Source organism: Prenolepis imparis, unplaced genomic scaffold (genome assembly GCF_030444845.1).
Source record: "Prenolepis imparis isolate NDT839.2.m4 unplaced genomic scaffold, iyPreImpa1.0 SCAF_6, whole genome shotgun sequence".
NCBI classification, from domain to species: Eukaryota; Metazoa; Arthropoda; class Insecta; order Hymenoptera; family Formicidae; genus Prenolepis; species Prenolepis imparis.
Genome location: NW_028141164.1, coordinates 17,474,355 through 17,496,487, shown reverse-complemented (window position 1 = coordinate 17,496,487; position 22,133 = coordinate 17,474,355). Strand labels below are relative to the sequence as shown.

Here is a 22,133-nt window from a genome sequence, read left to right as displayed (position 1 = left end):
AACATGAATAATAGTTGCAAGTAGAAATTGTGTTACAAACAACGCAATATACAATTTCGACAACAATATTAAATAATCTAAATAAATTCACTTGCTTTTAAAACAACCGTTTTCTTAATCTTAGAGCAAATATTTTTCAGCCAATCCTAAATATAATCCAGGGAAGCGTATAACTTGTCTATTGGATAATATATCCAGTCCAATAAAATATAATTAGATTAATATGATTATATGTATTGTAGCTTTATTTGCATGCGCAATTTATTTAAGTATTTTTGTATTTATTTTTTAAACAAATTGATATATATCAAATAACAATGCTTTTAAAACAATTATTTTCTTATTCTTAGAGCAAGCATCAATGGTTCATTTAATCGTTAATATAATTGAGCAAAACGTGTAAGTTATACATTGAATAACATATTTAATCAAATAAAATATTTTTAAGTTTAATATAATTATACGTAACGTAGCTTCAAATGTATACAAAATTTACTCAAATAATTTTGTGTTTACTTTTAAAACAAATTGATATATTTCAAATAAAAATATTTTTAAAACAATCACTTTTTTATTTTTAGAGCAAGCATCAATGGTTCATTTAATCGTTAATATAATCGAGCAAAACGTGTAAGTTATACATTGAATAACATATTTAATCAAATAAAATATAACTTGTACAAGATTCAAGTAAAAATACGGTTGCATTTATTCCATTGTGAATTGATCCAAGACAACATTTGTTGTATATTACTTTAAAATTAATTAATATTAATTTTAAATGAGTTCATTCCAGCAAAATTTATAATGAAAGAATAATGTATGTCATTCTAATAATCATATATATTATAATCCTATAACTATAATGTAATTCAATTCGTAATTTAGTAGCGTTCTTACAATTCAATATATTTTTAATGCAATATCCTATATCATTAATTGAAATTTATATATTGTTCTTTTAATATACATATTTAAAATAAAAATCAATAACAAATACAATTAAATGAACTAGTTATGTTGATGGCAGCCCGTAACGTCGCCGTTTAATTGAAGCAACTTTATTTTTTTTAATTTAACAGCATTTTTTTTTCAGTGTAGCATCGAGAGGCTGTTCGCGAGAATTAGCAGTTTGACAATTTGTTTAAAATTAAATCAAATAAAATAATATTAGTTTTAAATAATAGGTTATAATACTTTAAACTCAATTAATATTTTTGACAGTTATCAGCTGATTTCTGTCAAAAAATATTAATCGCGGATAAAGTATTATAACATATTATTTCAAACATATTATTTTATTTTATTTTATTTTGAACAAACTGTTAAATTACTAACCCTCACGGTGACAGCCTCTCGATGTTACGAATGTAACGCACAATGCAAATCGAAACAGTCAATCAGTATCGCGGAAAAGATGCAACAATACTTGCGAGAATCGACTAAACATGCCTCTTCAAGAGGTTCGCGACACTCAAGACGCTGCGTCCCGTCGACCCGGCCTGCGTTTGTTTATGCACCGACGATTTCGGGTGTAGAGTTAGTTAATGATAAAGAGGCAGTTCCACGCCTGCCCTCGAACAGAACGGTTCGATTAAGCTAACGGCAGACGGCCGGCCACCGATGCAAAATCCGCGTATACGATTAAGCCGTATAATTAAGTTGTAATCTTTATGAATAAACTGCGATTTAATATCAGCTCGCTATCTTTGACATGCCCTCCCTACAAATATTTTAAATTCGATTAATATTTTTGACAATTATCAGTTGATTTTTGTCAAAAAATATTAATCGCGAATAAGATATTATAACATATTATTTGAAACATATTATTATTTTAATATTTTCAACATATTATATACATTCCCATTACCGCTATAGAAATGTTATAAAATAAACAATTTCTTACTCACCGATACGTACAATAGCAGAGTTGTAGTACACAGTACACATTGATCTGAAAATAAAATATTCAAATTATGTATATACATATGTGTGTATTATTTTAAAATTTAATTAGCAAAATTGTTGAAATTAACGCTTTGACAGCTAATTTCCGTGAAAAAATATTAATCGAGTTTAAACAAACTTTACATTATTTTTCAAAAATATATATTTTTTTTAACATAAAACCGAAGAATTGCGCGCGCGCGTGTTGTTCTAGTGATAAAGAAGCTACATTGGAGGATCAACACAAGACAATGTGTTTATCAGTAACAGGTTACTGACGAAGATTATGATTATTTCGAGCAATATACTATATATCCTTTATATGAAAAGAAAGCAAAATTACGACAATATTATATCAAAATTAAGAAATATTTGTATCGGCTCTCAGTATTTAATAACTAAATGTGATTCTTAAATTCGGCCTAAGAGTCAAGCACGATAATTAATTCTAATTTTTCGGAACGGTATCTCTTGGTTTGAGATTACTAAGTTCCATCAAATTAATAATCCTCGAATTTTTACAACGGGAAAATAGGCGAGAAATATTATATCAAATGTTAAAAATTAAGGATTTGCCTTTTTATACCTTTTATATCATTTATACCATTTATACCTTTTATACCATTTATACCATTTATATTATATGTATGTATATGTATCTATTTTATACCTAAAATAATTTTTAAAAAGAATTTCCCGTAAAAAATAATGTACCCCCAAAAAATGTAAAAATCAAAACTAAAATTAACCAACAACTAGCCAAGACATAGAAAATATTCAATTTCTAAAGCATTTTATAATTTTATAATAATATTTGTAATTTGAAATATTTGCAATTTGAAATTGTAATTTAAAATAATATTTCCCATAAAATCAATTTTGCTTATAAAAAACATTATGATAGATTCTTTTCAAAAAATTAAAATGCATTTTAAGGAAAAGAGGGAGAATTAACGAATATCACATGCCGATGAAAGAAGCTTTAAACATGCGATAAATAGATCGTAAAGTGTGTGATATTAGGGGATTTTAAGGCGAATTTTATATGTAATATAATTACATACGAACATGATTTGTTGACATTTGCTACGCGCAAAACGCTTTGCTTGTCCACGGATTTTTTCGCATGTTAAAACATTACAGGAATTACACTCATTGTCAGTACTCATTGTCAGTATGAAAAATCTATCTATAATATACGTAACGTAAACTATAAATTTTCACTACTGGCAGTTTATATCGGAATGCCCATATATGCATGTACAATAAATTGTAATCAATTAAAGAATCGTTTATGTTTATTTACTGAAAAAATAACTTTCTTGATTAATAAATCAAATTAATAAATTTGAAATTATAAATGTTATTAATTTAAAGCAAATTTCTTTACAACATATTTATTAATAACAATTAACAGAGTTATCATTAAAAATTAAAAATTAAATTAATTACCATAAAAAGCAATTTTGGGGTAAAAAGAGTGAATAAAAAAATCTATTATATCTCCAATATAGCAATCATTATAATTGCTTTATTTTTATTAAAATTATTAAATTATATTTTTCGAACTCAAATTATTTTTCTATATTATTAATTTACTACACAAAATAACTTGCTGCTATGATTAAATTTGATAATAAAAGAGTTTGTTCCATGAGCATACTGACACAATTGCTTTCATATATAACTTTCTGTCGAACAAATATCATATATAACTTTCTGTCCAACAAATCTGCTTAATTACTAATATTAAATTTAACTCACAAATAGCTTTGGTGAATCAACAATTTAATTTTTATGTTAATCGATGAATTTTTGTATAGAGCTTGTTCTCAAAGTAGAAAAATTAACAATTAATGACAAAAAAGCTGAAGGATTTGAAGAATATAAGTTGGTACAAAAAATAATTTAAATAAAAATTGTACTTTAAAGAAAAATAATATAAAAAGCATCCAAAAAATAATAAACAAACATAATATATATTTTTTCCTAATAGTTTAAAATAAATTTTTGATAATTTATTTTCTCTTCTTTTCAGAAACTTACTTACAATTACTGTAATTATTGTACAGATAAGAGTTATAATTTAAAAAGATTTATGGAGACCATAAAAAAGACATGCAATGAAAAATAAATTAAACTTAAAATATTTTTAAAAAAATATTTTTGTACAAAATATTGAAATACACACAGATAATATATTTAATTATTTATCTTTTATATTTTATAATATAAGGAGCAATAATATCCTATATAATTATCTCAAATAATATCTCTAAAATATGTTTTGATTGGAACACTTTATTAATAGAATTATTTTTTTAAGGTAAACTTTCAAAATTTGAAAAGCTACTTTTATTTAATTCAAACAAAACGCTATATTTCATTTTTACGTATATTAATTCTTCCAATTACATTCGACACATATTAAAATAGAACATTATCGAAAAATTAATAGTATTCTCAAAAGAGATTTTATTAGACAGGTTTTATTTAATTTATACATTTGAAACAAAACCGTACTAATTTCTATTTACTTCTAAAAAATTTTATAATGATTTTATATTTAAAGCACATTTTTCTTTTTTCTATATATTAATAAATCTTTCCCATTGCTTATATACAAATGTTCTTTGTCATTATCGTAGTCAATTTAAGAGGATATAAAATATATAACAAATTAATATTATAACAATACAATAATGCTAATTGTTTAATAGCATAATATTATTTCTTCTTTTATCTTATTTTCTGATAAGAATTTGAATGATATTTTAGAATTATTTTCTTCTCACTTGAGAATTCTTCAGAGACATGCTAAAATTATTAACTATAATATATATTATCTCTGTACACCAAAATTTTATCAATATTAACATAAAATAACTTGATATTCTGATAAATAATATTTATCGAGTACTGACAGTATATACATAAAAGTTACCAAAATCGTACAGAAATCATGAACATCATTCAGTATAATTTGCTAATATATTTGATTCTGCGATGAAGTTTTTTAACTAATTTTATTGCACTGTGATTTTCTATAGCCGCGCTAATAATTTAATTTTACTTCCCGCAAGTTCTACCAATAATCTTTGCGCCTAGAGTAAGTAAAAAACTTTTTTTATAAACATAATTTGATAGTTTGTATATAAATTTTATTGTAATTTATTGGTTACTCTTAAAAAAAACTTGAGTTTATTATTAATTGAAGTGTTTTATAAATGAATATTCAAAATGTTCGATAATGTTCCGGAAATGTCCAAAGTTAACCGAAGATATTATCACGACGCAAAGTTGAAACCGATTTTATATGATAAAATACAGCTTACAATTTTTAAAATTTTGTGTATCTGTATAAATAATATGAACGCAAAAAAATGGTAGTTTAAAGCAATTGAAAGGATGTTGTTCTTGTTTTATTCCATTCTGCAAAAAAAATCATAAAAATATACATGAAACAATTTTCGTGGATGTCCCTTAAGACAAAACACGATAAAAATGGTTTCAACTCTACGACATGAATATAAGCTAACAAAATCAAACTTATAATGTTGTCAAGATTATTTGAATGTAAGTGTATATGGAATAAGATATTAAACCTTTGAATACGACGCGCCACTAGTGGCTTTCCTCTAAACAATGTTTTGGGTCAAGACGTCACTACAATGACTTCCCTCTAAACGATTGTTTGGGACAAAACGTCACTAAAGTGGCTTCTTTTTATTATATATAATGTCGCTAAATATCTTATTATTGGAAACTTTACGTAAATTTTTGCTGTTATTATTATTATTATTATTGTTTAGTATTATTGTTATTATAAGTATTATTGTTATTATTATATTACTTAATATGCAAGATGAAAAAGTTCTCTATCAATATCTTTTTCCATTTCTGATTTGTATCGCTTATAATTTTTTTAAAATTATATTTTGTCATCATAGAAATATTTTCATGTTTTATTTGTCTGCATTTGTTTTATCAAAAAAAAAAAAAAAAAAAAAAATATTCAACGACAGTATTAAATATGATCGCCAAGAGTTCACAATTAAGATATACTTCCATTTCTTAATAGTATATTGATAAAATCTTTGAAAAAAATAATTATTTGTTTGTCGACGTATCATTATCAGGTATATATTATTGCTTTTGAGTTTGTAGTTATATTAGTAGTATTATTTTTAATTATTTTATTTCTTTTAATTTTGTAGACTTGTTCGTCCTAATATGGTTATACTAAGTGTAATAAAAGAAAAATTATTAAGCGATACAAAATCAAAAATAGTGGGAGATGTTGATAGAGAATGTTCGCATCTTGCATTAAATAATAGAAAAAATTTACATAAAGTACGAAGGCGAATATTAAATTCATCGGAATCGGAAAACGAAGTCGATAATTTAGATATTTTGAAGAAACAGAATGTGAGGAAATGAATAAATCACATACAAATTTGCAATTAAGAATATTCAAATTTGATATGAATGGTTCTGGCATAAAATCTTATCTTTATTGGTTTTCCACTGCGTTAGATTATTTTCAATTATTTTTTTTCTGAAGAATTAGTCGCATTTATTGCAGTAAAAGCAAATATTTACTGTCACTATGCAATGAATAATAACATACGTTTTTTCTCAAATAGTTATGAAAAAGAAACTACAGTAAATAAAATTTTCTGTTTTTCTTTCCATTAAATTACTGATGTCGCGAGTAAAAAAATTACATTATACAGAATTCTAGTCAAAAGATAGATTGCGTACAGATATTTTTAATCAGATTATGTTTCGAGACAAATATATGTTTTTTTTTATTAAAAATGTTACACTTTAATGACATTACAACAGTTAGTTCTGATCGATTGATAAAAATACATGAAGTTGTTAATAAACTCCGCGCATCTTTTAAAAATTATTTGTTTCCATTTCGTAATTTATGTATAGATGAAAGTTTATTGTTATTTAAAGGAAGATTAAGTTTTAAGCAGTATATATTCCGTCTAAACAGATTCGGCATAAAATCTTTCGTTTTGTACGATTGTAAAAGTGGACATATTCAAGCTTTTATTATTTATACAGGCTATAATTCTAATGTAATTCTAATGTAATTTTAATGTATCAAATAAAAAAGTACTTGGAATATCAGGCAAAATTGTACTTACATTATTAGAGTCATATTTAGGCAAAGGGCATATGTTATTTGTTGATAATTGGTATACTAGTCCGACATTGTTTAATTTGCTTCATAAAAATAATACAAATGCTTGAGGTATAGTAAAACAACGACGGAAATATATGCCAAAATTGGAAGAAAAATTAAGAAAGGGTGAAATATATTTCCGCTCTACAAACAAGTTATTTGCAATCAAATGGCAAGATAAGCGAGAAGAATACATGTCTGTTATCGACTTATCATTACAATACATATTATCTACTTATCATTCAGCAGAGTTCGTACATATAACAAAAAGAGATTATCGAACAATACAAAAATATTACAAAAATATTTCTTTGCAAAATTGCAACATTGCAGAAATGTTACAAAATGTTGCTGCAATAATTTTGTGGCGCAAAATTTGCAGAAATTGTAGTTTTATCAAAAGTAAAATTGTTGCTCAAATCTTTTGGCCCACGCCCAACGGGCTCTTTATTAACAGGGATTTGAATTTTTATCATTTGGGCCGTCGCGTCCACTTCAAACGCTGATAAATTTCAGTAGACTACGATTTATAAAATAAGATGTGATTTTAAAAGGTTTTTTTACATACTTTAATTTTGTAAAATCAGTTTTTTGAGGAAGTAAAAATTTATTTAAGATTTTCAAAAAAACAAAATAGAAATCAATTTTTTCTCAAATTTAGACATCTTCGATTTCCTTCAAAAAAATCTTTAAAAAAAGTAGAAATCTTCTTTAAAACGAGTCCAGGATCAAGATGGGCAAGCGTTTAGTTTTCAAGATACAGTCCGTTTTAGGACCGAGCACATCACCTACGAGCAGTGAGTGTACGCTCGCGCTTGAACGAAAAATAGGAATTCCCATTTTAAAAATTCGAGTTGACCTTCAAATGACCTCTAAACTTGATCTCAAGGTCAAGTTCAAGATAAACATCAAGTCTCTTTTTTTAACCCTACAACTTTTGTCTGGGGTGTTTTCTTCCTAGAATTCGATTATTCTGAGTTATTCAGGGGTTCCGGTCTTTTTTGAACACCCTGTATACACACACACACACACACACACGTTTTCTACATTATTGGAACATTTTAGATTTTTTATTATTTACCTTTTTATTTTTTTTTATTTTTTACTATTCCTTATTTTACATGTAAAACCAACAAATTTTTTAATAAACGGTGATATATGTATATACATATATATGTTTCTTAGGTTTACTACAAGATAAGGAAAGATAAAAAAGAATAAATAGAAATCTTCTATTGATGTGAAAAGTGCGTGCGTAGTGCATAAAGTTCGTCTGTATAATAATTAATAAGAAATTCGTCATTCTTTTTTTACAGAAGTCTCATAGCAATAAAGTTTCCATAACAACAAAATAACACATATGAATATTTGTGCATCTAATGTTGACTCATTTTGGTGATGTGAACGTATACAGTTCCAATAAAAGTATATTGTAAAAGAACGATTTCTAAGTTAACGTGTGTAACGCATATGAGCGAGAAGAGTACGTCCTTATCACAATTAATTTTTGATGTTTTTGATTGACTGTCTTGAATCTGCGACGAGTTTTGTTGGTCAGCTGACGTGACGATACATATATATATATATATATATATATATATATATATATATATATATAATTAAATTTATAAAATTAAGTAATAAATATATTAAACGTGTATTTAAAAAATTGATTTTAATTTGCAGTAATTGATCACATCTTGTGCACAAGTTGGACTACATAAGTATTCTTATTGGACAAACATCTGGTATTACTTATAAGTCGTATAATATTGTCAAAAAATAATTCAAAGCAAATTCAAGGTAAATATGTTGAATAAATATATTAATATATTATATTTATATAAAATAATTAATATATTATTAATATATTAATATAAAATATACTAATTCTTAAATTTAATAATACTAAAGATAAGAATAAAGTTCCGAAAACCGACTGCCTCCGATTTCGATAAAATTTTGTGAAAAGTTTCCTGTTAGCTTAAAATGGATGCCTGTAAAGGGAATTTTGGCGACTCCTATAAAAAAGTTATTTTTTAACAAAAAATATAATCTAACTCAAACTTATGTCCCAGGGATGAATCAGAACTTTGCTTTATCTTGTGAAGTACACGTGTGAACAAATATAGACCACGTTTCGCGCTGAAAGCAGGGGGCGATGGGGATGAACCTCGCTTTGCGTGAAAAGTTGCAAACCCATGTCGAATTTCGCAAATATAGACCTCATTTCGCGCTGAAAGCAGAGAGTGATGAGGGTGGACCTTGTTTTGCTTGGAAAGTTGCAAACCCATGTGGAACCTCGCTTGACGTGCAAAAGTGTATGCGTGGACACAGTGGGTTCCGCCCCCCTGCGGGGGACCCCACTACCAAAAAACTAGACACATAGGTCTGGGTGGAACCTCGCTTCGCGTGGAAGGATGATTTAATTGTTAATAACAATTTAATAAACCATAAACAAAACTTAAAACTTTTCGGAGTATATTCAGAACAGTAACCTTAACATATTTTGTCAAGGTCAAGACAATCTCTCTCTCCTATTTACCTTATTATATTTTTTACTATTTTTGGTTAAAAAATGACTTTTTTGTAGGAGTCGCCAAAATTCCCTTTACAGGCATCCATTTTAAGCTAAAAGGAAGCTTTTCACAAAATTTTATCCAAATCGGAGGTAATCAGTTTTCAGAACTACACCCAAAGATAATATTATAATATAAATGTACAATATACAGGATGTTTCATTTTAACAACCTAATATCTCGAAATAACAGAGTTTTAGAAAAAAAATGTTTTAGATAAAAATTGTAGGGTTTTGAGAACGATATAAGATGATGTTATTGGTGTGACCTTGCATAATCGTTTGAAGATTACGTAAAAATCACCTTCAATTTTTTAAATAAAACATACAATTTACTTTTCATTGTATAGCTTATCTTGAGAGCATTCCAAAACATTATAATAAAGTATTTTTTATTGACTATTTCTCAAATTACACAGGAGCTTGAAAGTTATAATATTTTGACGAAGAATACAAAATATTTTATAAATTATTTAGTTTTAGGTAATCTTATCTTAATATTTTTATGCATAGAATAATAAGACGAATTCATTGGTGTAAAGAAAACATAGTTGCTTTTAAGAAAAAGTATAAAACTCGCAATATGCAGTCTTATATTTTTTCTTAAAAGTAATGTGTTTTCTGTACACCAATGGATTTATCTTATTATTCTATATAAAAGTATTAAGATAAGATTACTGAAAACTGAATGTTTCATAAGATATGTTGTATTCTTTGTCAAAATACTGTAACTTTGAAGCTCCTGTATCTCGATAAATAGTAAAAAAAAATTTTTTTATTATAATGTTTTGGAAAGCTCACGAGATAAGCTACAAGTATATGTAATAAAAAATAGGAAGTTTCATTTAAAAAAATTGAAGGTGATCTTTATATGACCTTCAAACGACTATGCAAAGTCAAACTAATAACACCATCTTATCTATACCCCTTGAACCCTATAACTTTTGTCTAAAACATTTTTTTAAGAACCTTATCATTTCGAGATATTAACCTGTTCTAATTAAAAAATGGGACATCCTGTATATATACAATTATATGAATATTATTATACATGTGTGAACAAATATAATCCTTAAAAATTTACCTTTTTTTAGAAAAAATGTAAAAAAGGGCGCCAAGTGCAGTATTTATATTTATTATTAATAATTGTTTACAATACATAAACAACTCATGTAGACGTAATTTTAAAATTTACAGCACATTGTCATCTATCAAGCATCTGTCATCATTTTCACACAATAAAAAGGTTATTCAATTACGGTCGCGATTCATGGCGGGTGTCGCCCGGCTGGCGGCCGCACGGCGAAAGCCCTGCGGCCGGGAGTCGGGCGGCATCCGCCCTCGCCCCTGCCGAGTTCCTCCCCTAGGGGAGGGCCTCGGCGATGCCCCCGGGCCGATGGTCGAATCCCGTAAAGGGAGGGAACCGCGGCCCGGGGGCACGAGGGGATCACAGGGACTCAGATAACGGGTCCCATTGCACGTGATTCCCCCGGGAAGGGACGCGGCAGTGGCGGCCTTCTCACCGGTGCCCTAGAGCGCCGGTGGGAGGGCAACACTGCCTGCGGCGAGGGTTCCCCCCCTTCTGGGGGGAACTCCCAGGTGAAGAGCTCCCGGAGCGTCGGCCGAATCTCTCGTCCCTTTAGGGAAGGAGAGAGAGCCCCGCTCTGGGAGCGGGGGGTGGCGGCTCGAGCGGGAATACTCGAGCCGTGACCCCGCCCCCAAAACTTTTTGGGAGGGCGCGACGTGGGGGCGGTGTCCCCCTGCGCCGCAACCGGGATGGACCGCATGATGGTTTTGCGGGGGAGAGTATCTTCCTTTCGGGGAAGATGCTCTCTTGAGAAGACTAGGCCTGGGGATGGCAAGAAGTAATGTTTCGGCAGTTCCTTGCCATCCCCGTAAGCGCCAGCGAAGGCACCCGCTGTGGTTTTAGTGAGGTAGATCTTGGACCCCACCGCCGATCCATACGTGGATCGGCGATGGGGGACAAGGAGTCCCACATAACCCTCATCCCCTACCCGGGGGGTGAGTGGTACCATGAGGTTTCCACAGCGCAAAAAAAAAAAAAAAAAACAGTCGCGATTCATAAAATCGATACGCGAGTGTCACTGATGTCATCTCTTGTCAAACGGTTTAGTCGTAAATTTTTCCGACGTTTTTTAATGAAAAATTCTAACATCAATATTTTACATGATGATATCTCCGTTCATGATATTTATAGAGTAATAATAAAGATCATTTTATTATATAATTTAATCCCAAGTTTTTGATTAAACTTAACAAGAACTCAATCGGTTCAGCCGTTACTGAGGACCAATAATCTGAGGTACTCTCAAATAAATGACTTGCGTAAAGATACACGGTCCGTTTCGTCGCTACGCCTGACTTGGCGCGAAACACTACTGTGTCTCTTGATTTATAATATTGTACATTTATCTGTTTGTATGTTTTTATGAGCGGTTACTTATTTTTCAAGTGATGAGTGCTAATTAATACATACTATGTATATAATTATTTTAGATAAATCAAAGGAACGGAAAGTTGATACTAAAGGATATATTTCTTTTCTTTTTTTGTCAATTCATATATAGTAGTGATATAATGAGAGTTATAACTATGGGGCAATGAGGGGGGTGAGGGGCGAGGGGAACCCAGGGCGCGGGGGAATGACGTCACGCGGGGAGGGGGAATGACGTCACGCGGGAGGCGTCCGCGATGTACCGCGAGGGGTCCGCGGGGAGGGGGAAGCGTCCGCGATTTTGGTACCGGGTCCGCGAGGGGTCCGCGGGGAGGGGGAAGCGTCCGTGATTTTGGTACCGGGTCCGCGAGGGGTCCGCGGGGAGGGGGAGCGTCCGCGATTTTAGGGTCCGCGAGGGGTCCTCGGGGAGAGAGGAATCCGCGAAAGACCGCATGAAGCTTTTTGGGTAAGGGGTCCGCGCGGAGAGAGGAACGCGAAGGAGAGCGCGAGGCGCACGCGAGAGAGATGACGCAAGCGAGGCGTATATGCAAGAGCGAAAGAGATAGTGCGAGATGGCTAGGTAGCGAGATGACGCGAAGGAGAGTGCGAGGCGCACGCGAGAGAGATGACGCAAGAGCGAGAGAGATAGCGCGAGATGATGAGAGGTAGCGAGATGACGCGAAGGAGAGCGCGAGAGCTGATGCAGCGAAGGAGAACGCAAAGAGAGAGGCGTTCGTAAGAGAGAATTTTTTAAATATTTTTTTATAATATTTCTTTTTAATTAATATTTTTAGGATGAGGAAGGGGAGAGGACCTATTCTAAAATAAACTATATATTTTTAATATTTAAAATAATTTTTATTATATAACTATGTGTGTGTGCAATCATACAATTGTGTGTGTGTGTGTGTGTGTAAAAATATAAGAATGAAAATATAATAATAATAATATAAAAATATAAAATGTATAGGGGGATGTGGGGCGGTGTTGAGCGATGGTGATCGAACCACATGGGTCGATATGATATTCCGTGACGATCGACCCATGTATCACCACTTGTGGTACGAGGCGGTGCGTGAGGTGGTGGCTGCGAGGTGGTGGTGGCTGCGAGGTGACGGTGGCTATGAGGCGGCAGGGCGGAACTCCTGCATAACAGAAATTTTTATTAAATATATTTATTTTATTAATCAATTTATTATTTTAATAATTTATAAATGAAAAGAAATACTTACTAGGCCCATAATGGCTCCGGGACATGTTCGGGAGGATAAGGTTCCTCCCCGAACAACTGGCGAAGGCAGCACACATCATTCGCCATCAGGGACCTCTTCCTCTATGTCGCCCCACAGCAGATCGTTATAGTATCGGTCATACTCCCGACTTATCCGCACCCACCTCACAGCCACCACCTCACGCACCGACTCGTACCATAAGTCATGATACATGGGTCGATCGTCACGAAATATCATATCGACCCACCTGGGTCGATCGTCATGGCGCACTATTTCTTCAAAATTCATTTTAAAACTGTTTAAGATACTAACGTGTCAAACGCTAAAAACTTTATAACGAACATCGCGGAGACAGACCCGCTCTCGGTAGAAAAAGTAGGAGATGTATGACATAAGAATTAGCTTGAACGCTTACTCAGTACATGAGATAAGAAAACAGATGGTCCGAGACAAAGATTCCATGATGAGAATAAGCATATGAATAATATTTAAAATTGAAACCACAATCGAATATCAATAGAACCACGTACATACATCGATCAACCACCTTCATACCTCGATCGAACCACTTTCAAACATCAATCAACCACCTTCGAACCACTTTCGAACCATGTTCAAACATCGATCGAACGTCAATCAACCACTTTCGAACCACGTTCGTACCTCGATCAACCACGTTCAAACATCGATTGAACGTCAATCAACCACCTTCGAACCTCAATCGACTACATTTAAAAATTATAACATAAGAATGCTGTCGCATACTGAAATTAATACGAGCACGTGCGGACATATAATTCTTGTATGCATATGAGGAAAAGGAGAGAGAGAGAGAACAAAGAGAATATTATTTTAATATTAATTTATTCAAAAAAAAGGGTGTCGCGAATCATTGCGATGATTTGACCACCAATTAAATATTTTAAATACATTTTCTAAAGCGCAATTTTTTACATGTTTATCGAAACGTAGGCTATAGGTAGTATCTAAGTTGTTTAAGGTAGGAATATCTTCATATTCTGCATCCAAGGTCTCAATAATGAAACCGTTTCTCGCATCGTCCATTATATCGATCAACCATGCTCGCTTTTCATGGCCTTTTACGTACACAAGAGAGGATGACTCTTCTTCTTCTTGTATCATACCAGCGATAGCTGTTGTAATCAAACGCTGAGCCATGCTGTATGGAACGTTTCCATCTACCCATTGCAATCCATGATGATTTCGAGTCAACCATGAGGCTTGACGTCTCTCCGATTTTATGAGCACACCCCATGGTACGGGGCATGCGAAAAAATAATGTGAAACAATGAATCCTCTTCTCAGGATCGCCGCTTCCTTCACAATAAACTGTTTATTGAAAATCCTTGTAGATCCACAAACGTCGGTACATCCATATTGTTGCAAGAATGTTGGACGACTGATGTCGATTGTTAAAAATCTCAATCTTTTATATCGAGGATAAATGCTGATTAAGTAATTTTACGAACTATGTTGTTCAACGGACAATATTCGACAACACGATCATGCAAAATGAGACAATAGGCGGTAGTACTTGCCGGTACATCTTCCTTACATTCAAATTCTATTCTCACGTCCACGGTAGAATTTTTGACAGATTCATTTTGTCGCGAACAATCAATAACTGCGAGAGGATCGCAATGTAGAAATTTTGCGATAGTTAGTACATCCTCAATATCACACCCGTAATAAGATTTGCGAAAACGAGAGTACATATCATACAGAATCGACCATCTGGTTTTATCAAAATCTAAATTTAAATCATCGTAGGGATAAGATTCCGAGTTTAGATATAGCTTAACGTTGGCTAATTTACAATGATCGAATGTAGTAACATCTTTTGTCATAACATTCTTTTTACCAGTCTGCAGTGCAAAGATCACATATCGCGGCTTTTCCAGTTGAGAGGCGGTTTTCACAGTCCATGAATGCTTGGTTATACTATGTAACAGCGGAAATTCGTACAGATCCCAAGAGCGAAAACTCATGTTTAAGAATCGCCCGCTTTCCAATGTTCGTAACAAGGATAGTTTATTGATTTCGTTCAATATTACATGCGGCATACGCCATTGTATCTTGATCAATTCAATATCAGCTTCAGCAGGTCCATACAGACAATTGTTGTCGTTGCGCGAACGTATCAAAATTAATTCATGGCGAGCATTAATCACAACTCGCTTGTAATCTTCGCAAAATCCCAACAGCATGTTGAGCGGTACGCAAAAGTTAAACATGCAACTATCACCACATGATCCATTATGTGTCATATCCCACCCGGCATTCTTCAAGATTTTACTTCTCTCGGTAGTTAAAGAGACATAATTTTTCAACGTAGAAGTTATTCCAACGGTTCTGTTGCGATCAATCTCCACACCATCGAGTTCATATCGAATTTCATCAAACATGAACGCAACGCAGTTATTTGCCAATACCAGCGTTTCATTTGCATCTATTTTAGATATCGTCAACTTTCCCTCAACATACAGAAAGCTTTCGCACGGTAACGTGTACAAATCCTGGTGGTGTATAGGTATCCGTATCTCATCGCTATGTCCAAGCGATGAGTTGGCGTATCGATTGTACGTATGTGTCTCAACCTTGACGATACGATCATCAAAGACTGGTTCACCACCAATATTCAAAATATCAATCATCTTTTCGTACGATGAATCCCAATGATTTTAAAAATTCGCGATTCAATGCGCTGAGTTTCTTTTTAGTGTAACGAAATCTCTGATTATTGTCGCTCACTGCTGCAGCTGCTCTCGCAAAAGTATTGTCCCTCGTAAAATTATTGTCTCTTACGTGCTCCGTATCATTTAGCACGAGCATCACACGCTAATTTTGTCGACGCCGTACGTGCAATCTTACAGTAACTTCCTCTCCTCGAAAATCCAGCAATCGTCCTTCTTGATCAACAATGCGTATCGTTAGATCAGTAATGCTCCGTACGACGATCGGGAGATAAATGATCTGTGCAGACGTTTCCGATATCTTATATCCTGGCGGCACGCTCGGTGAAAATTCATGTATCGTGTGTACGCGCTTGTCATTACTGTACGCACCAGTGGTGACGCTACATTCTATACGGATAATATTCACGCTAATAATATTTATAGGTAAATCCGAATCATGCCATTTGTGAGGTTGCAATATACGATTCGACGAGAATCCCAACAGCGATCCAATGCTGTCTGGTTTACTAAAATTTATTCTATAGATGCATTTGATTTCGCTCTTTAGAGTATTTTGATTGGCGCGAAGCGCTATTGCATCTTCATGCTGCTCTTTATTGGAAGGATATTGTGAAATTGCATGTCTCAGATACTCATCTATAGCTTGTATTTTATATGATCCTTCGGGTATCGTAATTTCCTTGTCATCGTTATCAAAGTAAAATTTATTATTCTTAGAATTTACATTCGGTATCGTATGATAAGTTTCAAAATCTGTTAAACCGAGCTCATAATTATCATTCGATAAATCTATAGCTGGAAAGTAGCTTACAGCGAGAACGCTATTTTTGCCAGTCAACGTTAGTGTTAGCGACATGTTGTCAAACTGAATCGTGATGATGGATTGACAGGCTTTATATCAGTCGTTTGAAGAAATCGTAAACACAATTGTCCACAATTATTCTGATTATAATTTTAATAGGATGTGTGATTGTATTCTATTTTCGCAACATTTAAATATTGCACCAATTCTTTGGGTGGTTGAAGATTGCCAAAACTATCGAAATATATTGCCCGATTTCCTCTCTTTACATATGCTACCCAATGGGTACCGGAACCATCAACGTCATCCAAATTTACAATACCGCTTTCATTTTGTCGTATACCGCTTATCGATAAATTATTGCGCATGAAAACACCTCTAAAGAATGGTATACGCATACGTCTTGCCAGTTGTTGCAATTGTACATTAGTTGTTACACCCACAGGCATTTTTAGCGTTTTTTTTTTACGTTTTTTTTTTCTTAGTTGAGAATCCCTGTCCACGCTTGTATGGAGCGAGATAAACTCCACGACCTTCCATAGCGCGATTATGACGTTGCATTTCTTCAAGCTGACGTTGCGCAGCCTTGCTATCATTCACAGCCTTTGCGACTCCCGCTGCTCCACCGGCCAACGAACCGAGAACTCCCAACAATGGTAAAATTGGCAAGATACCACCACGCTTCGCCATAGGCAGTATTCGTTTCTTCTTCTTTTTCAAAGATTTTTTCGTCTTCATCCCCATACCGAATTTTGTCTTTGCTTTCATAGCTGCCCAAACAGTCGTAGCGGCTGCTCTTTCACCAAGAGTCGAATCTCTCGCAGTAATACGTTTTCGCGCTTTCGCAGCGAGTATATTGTCAGCAACGTGTCGTTCTCTGAGGGCGTTGCTTTGAGAATATGCAATGTCGTGCTCGCGACACGCAGCATCCAATGGATTAATGCCTCGATCACCTCTAGCTAATCGCTTTTCCAAATGAGTCCCCGGACCGCAAAACTGATAGCCGGGGATATGTAATTCGATCGGAAGTGCGTTTATCGCGCGATTAAAGAGACCACTACCTATTTTCGTTGACATTCGCTGCAATCCTTTATCATCGGCGCTGGACCGTCGATGTGCGTTCGCTGCCACGGTCGATTGTAATGTTCGAAACAGCGGCGACAGGCCTGAATCTCTGGATCCGCCTTTATGTGTTCCGGAAGCTTGTCCCACACGTAGTGTATGTGATTTTCGTATCGCAATAAAAATACTTTTGGCACAAATTGCAGCTGTTCGGCGCTTAAACCGTGAATATCGGAAGCACTTGTTAGCAGAAGAAACATTTTTTCGCTACTGAGCGATTCATGGTTCCGCGCAGCTATAAATAGGCTCTCCATGACTCATTCATTCATTCGAGAGAAAACATGCGGTTCGTTCAGCAATCGACGATAATCAAAGTTACAAATTTCGATGATAAAACACGATTAATGTTGGATAAAGAAATACGCAGACATGGAAACATGCTACCCAATACTATACGCGGTATCATCTGCGGCCCCTCGAATTGCGGTAAAACTAACGCGTTGATTAGTTTGATAGAAAGCCCGCACGGCGTTTGCTTCGAGAACATGTACGTTTACTCGAAATCGCTTCAACAACCGAAATATCGATATTTGGAAAATTTGCTATCAACGATAGAAGAAATTGGTTATTTTACATTCTCTAATAATAGCGATGTCATTCCACCGAGTGAGGCGCTTCCGAATTCCATTTTTATCTTTGATGACGTGGCATGCGACAAGCAAGATATGATAAGAGAGTACTTTGCAATGGGACGACACTCGAGCGTCGACTGTTTCTATCTTTGTCAAATGTATGCCAAGATACCCAAGCATCTTATACGTGACAATGCAAACTTTTTAATTTTATTTAAACAAGATGGGACAAACTTGAAAGATGTGTACAACGATCACGTAAATACAGATATGTCTTACGATAATTTTCGCGCTTTTTGCCAGAAATGTTGGCAACATAAATATGGATTCGCGGCGATTGACAAGGACAGTCCGCTGACTAATGGACGATATAGAAAAGGATTTAATGAATTTGCAATACCGCAAAGCAATTAGTCGCTTTCGACACATTGATCGAGCAACGTCTAAATTACAACATGATGAATAACGATCGTGAAAAGATTGTGAGAGAGATTTCGAAAACGAGCGATTCAATCCGCAAAAAATATCGTTTCTTGAAAACTGGTAAAATGGAGGAGGACGATGCATTGGAGAGGCATTTTAAACCAATCTCTGAACCTCTGAAACAGCTTGTTGAAAACACAGTCGGTGTTGAGTCTGGTGAAGAAAAGATTGAACCATCGAGTATGCTCGGAGAGAAAAGAGTTTAAAACAAAGCGATCAAATATATCATTGAGCGGTATAACTTCTACTCCAAAGCGAATCAAAAGCAGGCGAATGCAACAATTATTGGATGCAACTACTTCTACTCCGATACAAGATGTACAACCAAGACAATTATTACATGATAAGATATCTATCGAGGAAATTTTCGAGACTTCACCTGAATCGCTTGTGACATCGATTCAACATTCATTACAAACATCTGAGGGTCAAAATTCATTGCGAAATCACCTGGGTCCACTTGTTCAAAAATATGTGGCAGCTATATTGAGTCAAGATAAAAATTCCAAGATGGATTACGTATACGGTGTTAAATTTATCGACAAAGGAATGATGCTCGGTAATAAAAATTTCGATGTGGATAAAAATGATAATATAATTATCGATGGATCAAAATACGTTGGAACAACAGGTCTTTACGAGCTGGTTTTCAAGAGAATTCCCGACGATGAAATATATACTGCAAATGACTTGCAAAACTACAAAAGTATATTAATAAGAACAAATGCGCACAGACGAAATGGTAATGTGAATCATCCAGTATTAGGTAACAAGGGATACAAATATAAATATATAATCGCACCATTATTCTCTGATAAAAAATCTGGAAAAGGTATACCGCGTGCTATGACCTTAAACAATAATAAGATTGATTACGTGCATTGAAATGATCCCAACGAGTTGGTAGATCGTCTGCGATTGCTCGAAGCTTCACGTCAAGCCGGCAACAACGCCCACGACAATGAAATATTGTCGATTATCGAGGAACTTTACGAAGCTGGCATTATTATAAAATAAGTTATACATCCACGATACGAGTCAGTCTGTCAATATTAGTGGTATCGAAATGTCGATTAATAAATTTGGATTATCACTTGGAACGTCGAATAATAATTCATATTATCAATGGAATGGATTACTAAGAAATTACGTGCGCGATAACACTCTGTGTCTAACAGCCTCCGGCTATGACGCAAGGTCGCGCAAGATACGACGTGTAGCGCAACCGGAAGATGATAATGATGCAGCCAACAAACGATATGTCGAAGCGAGTGTCAAGCTTTTGAGAGATCAACAGAAAGAAATTCAGAAAAAAATAATAAGGCTTGAAAGAAATATGCAGGCGCTATTATTAACGCTGGATAAAATGGCTGTAACGCAGACTACATCAAAACATACATAAAGAACTGTACGTGAAAATTATATCACATTATTACAAATATGCCTCGATCAAACACCTCTGAAAAGCAGCTACTCGTGGAGGAATTGCACGCTCCAGCGAGAAGAAATTTTCCGCGTAGACGCGTCATAGTACGTGGATACGACGACCTATGGCAAGCTGACGTGGTCGAGATGCGTCCTTATGCAAGAGTCAACAAAGGATACAATTACATACTCACCGTCATCGATGTGTTGAGCAAGTATGCATGGGCCGTGCCGCTCAAGAATAAGAGCGGACGCGAAACAGCTGACGCTATCGCCGAGATAATTCGAGATGGCAAGAGATGTCCGAGAAACATACAAACCGATAGAGGAAAAGAATTTTACAATGCAAATGTGCAGAAACTCGTAAAAAAACACAACATCAATCATTACTCGATGTATTCTGTTATGAAAGCCTCAGTGGTGGAACGATTTAATCGTACTTTAAAGAACAATATGTGGAAAATGTTTACACTTAATGGCAATTACAAGTGGATCGACGCGCTGTCGCGACTCGTTGCAGAGTACAATGCGCGAAAACATCGCACTATCGGCATGAAACCTATTGATGTTACTTTGGAGATTGCTGAAAAACTTTTAAATACGATATACAGTAACGTAAAAATTGCTGCTCCGGCAAGATTCAAAGTAGGCTGTCAGGTACGCGTGAGTAAATTCAAGACCATCTTCGAAAAATGTTTTACACCAAATTGGACTACCGAAATATTTAAAATTATCAAAGTGCAGAAAACTAATCCTGCGACATATATACTTTAAGATTCGCGCGGAAATTCCGTCGCCGGAGGATTCTACGAGTACGAGTTACATCATGTTGCAAATCCCGATGTATATCTCGTGGAAAAGATTTTGCGGAAAAAAGGCGATGATGTTTATGTGAAATGGTTGGGACTGGATAAATCTCACAACTCATGGATTCATAAAAATAATGTATTATAAACATTTATTTAAAATATCTGTACACTGTTTATTTTACAATATATTTATCTAATAATTTTATAAATACAAATATACATATAATATACATATTTATACAAAAAAATATATATATATATATTACAACAAATATTATTTACAAAGGTATTTTATAATGTCCCCATGGTAATGTATCAGTGATTTCAGGTATGATATACCGCTTGTCATCGTGAGGACTTAGAGCAATTTTTGTCTCACGAATGGTGTATACTTCATGCAATTTCGATCTTATACACGACTGACTACGTGTCATTACAATCTCTTCATTCAAACACCGCGTATAATCATCAAACGTTATCGTTCTCGCGACAACGTTACTCTTGACTCCTTTTACTTTTTTCGTATCTTTCTTGCCATCCACTCGCAAGGCATACATTTTTGCTCTAAGCCCTACAAATTCGGTCATAATCACACCGTTATTTTCATCTTTCATTAGACCAGGTACTTTTTTATTCACGAGCGGTATATCATACACATTGTCCGCAGCGTAATCGCTCGTATCAAATTTGCTTACGTCGCGCTTTATATTCTTATACACATCTTCACATTCGATGTGGTATATTAGGCTGTCTGTGTCGGTGTACATTACCCTGCATCTGTCGCGATA

At 34.0% G+C, this 22,133-nt stretch overlaps 1 long non-coding RNA gene across 2 annotated transcripts in view; it reads right to left on the bottom strand.

The window, feature by feature from the left end:
* Positions 1–1,762: 1,762 nt before the first annotated feature.
* The window catches only part of LOC145937326 (uncharacterized), a 43,891-nt gene continuing 23,520 nt past the window's right edge, over positions 1,763–22,133 (bottom strand). For both annotated transcript variants that reach the window (XR_014425539.1, XR_014425540.1), the window contains one exon: positions 1,763–1,957. This is a non-coding gene — a long non-coding RNA (uncharacterized LOC145937326). The remainder of the gene's footprint in view (positions 1,958–22,133) is intronic.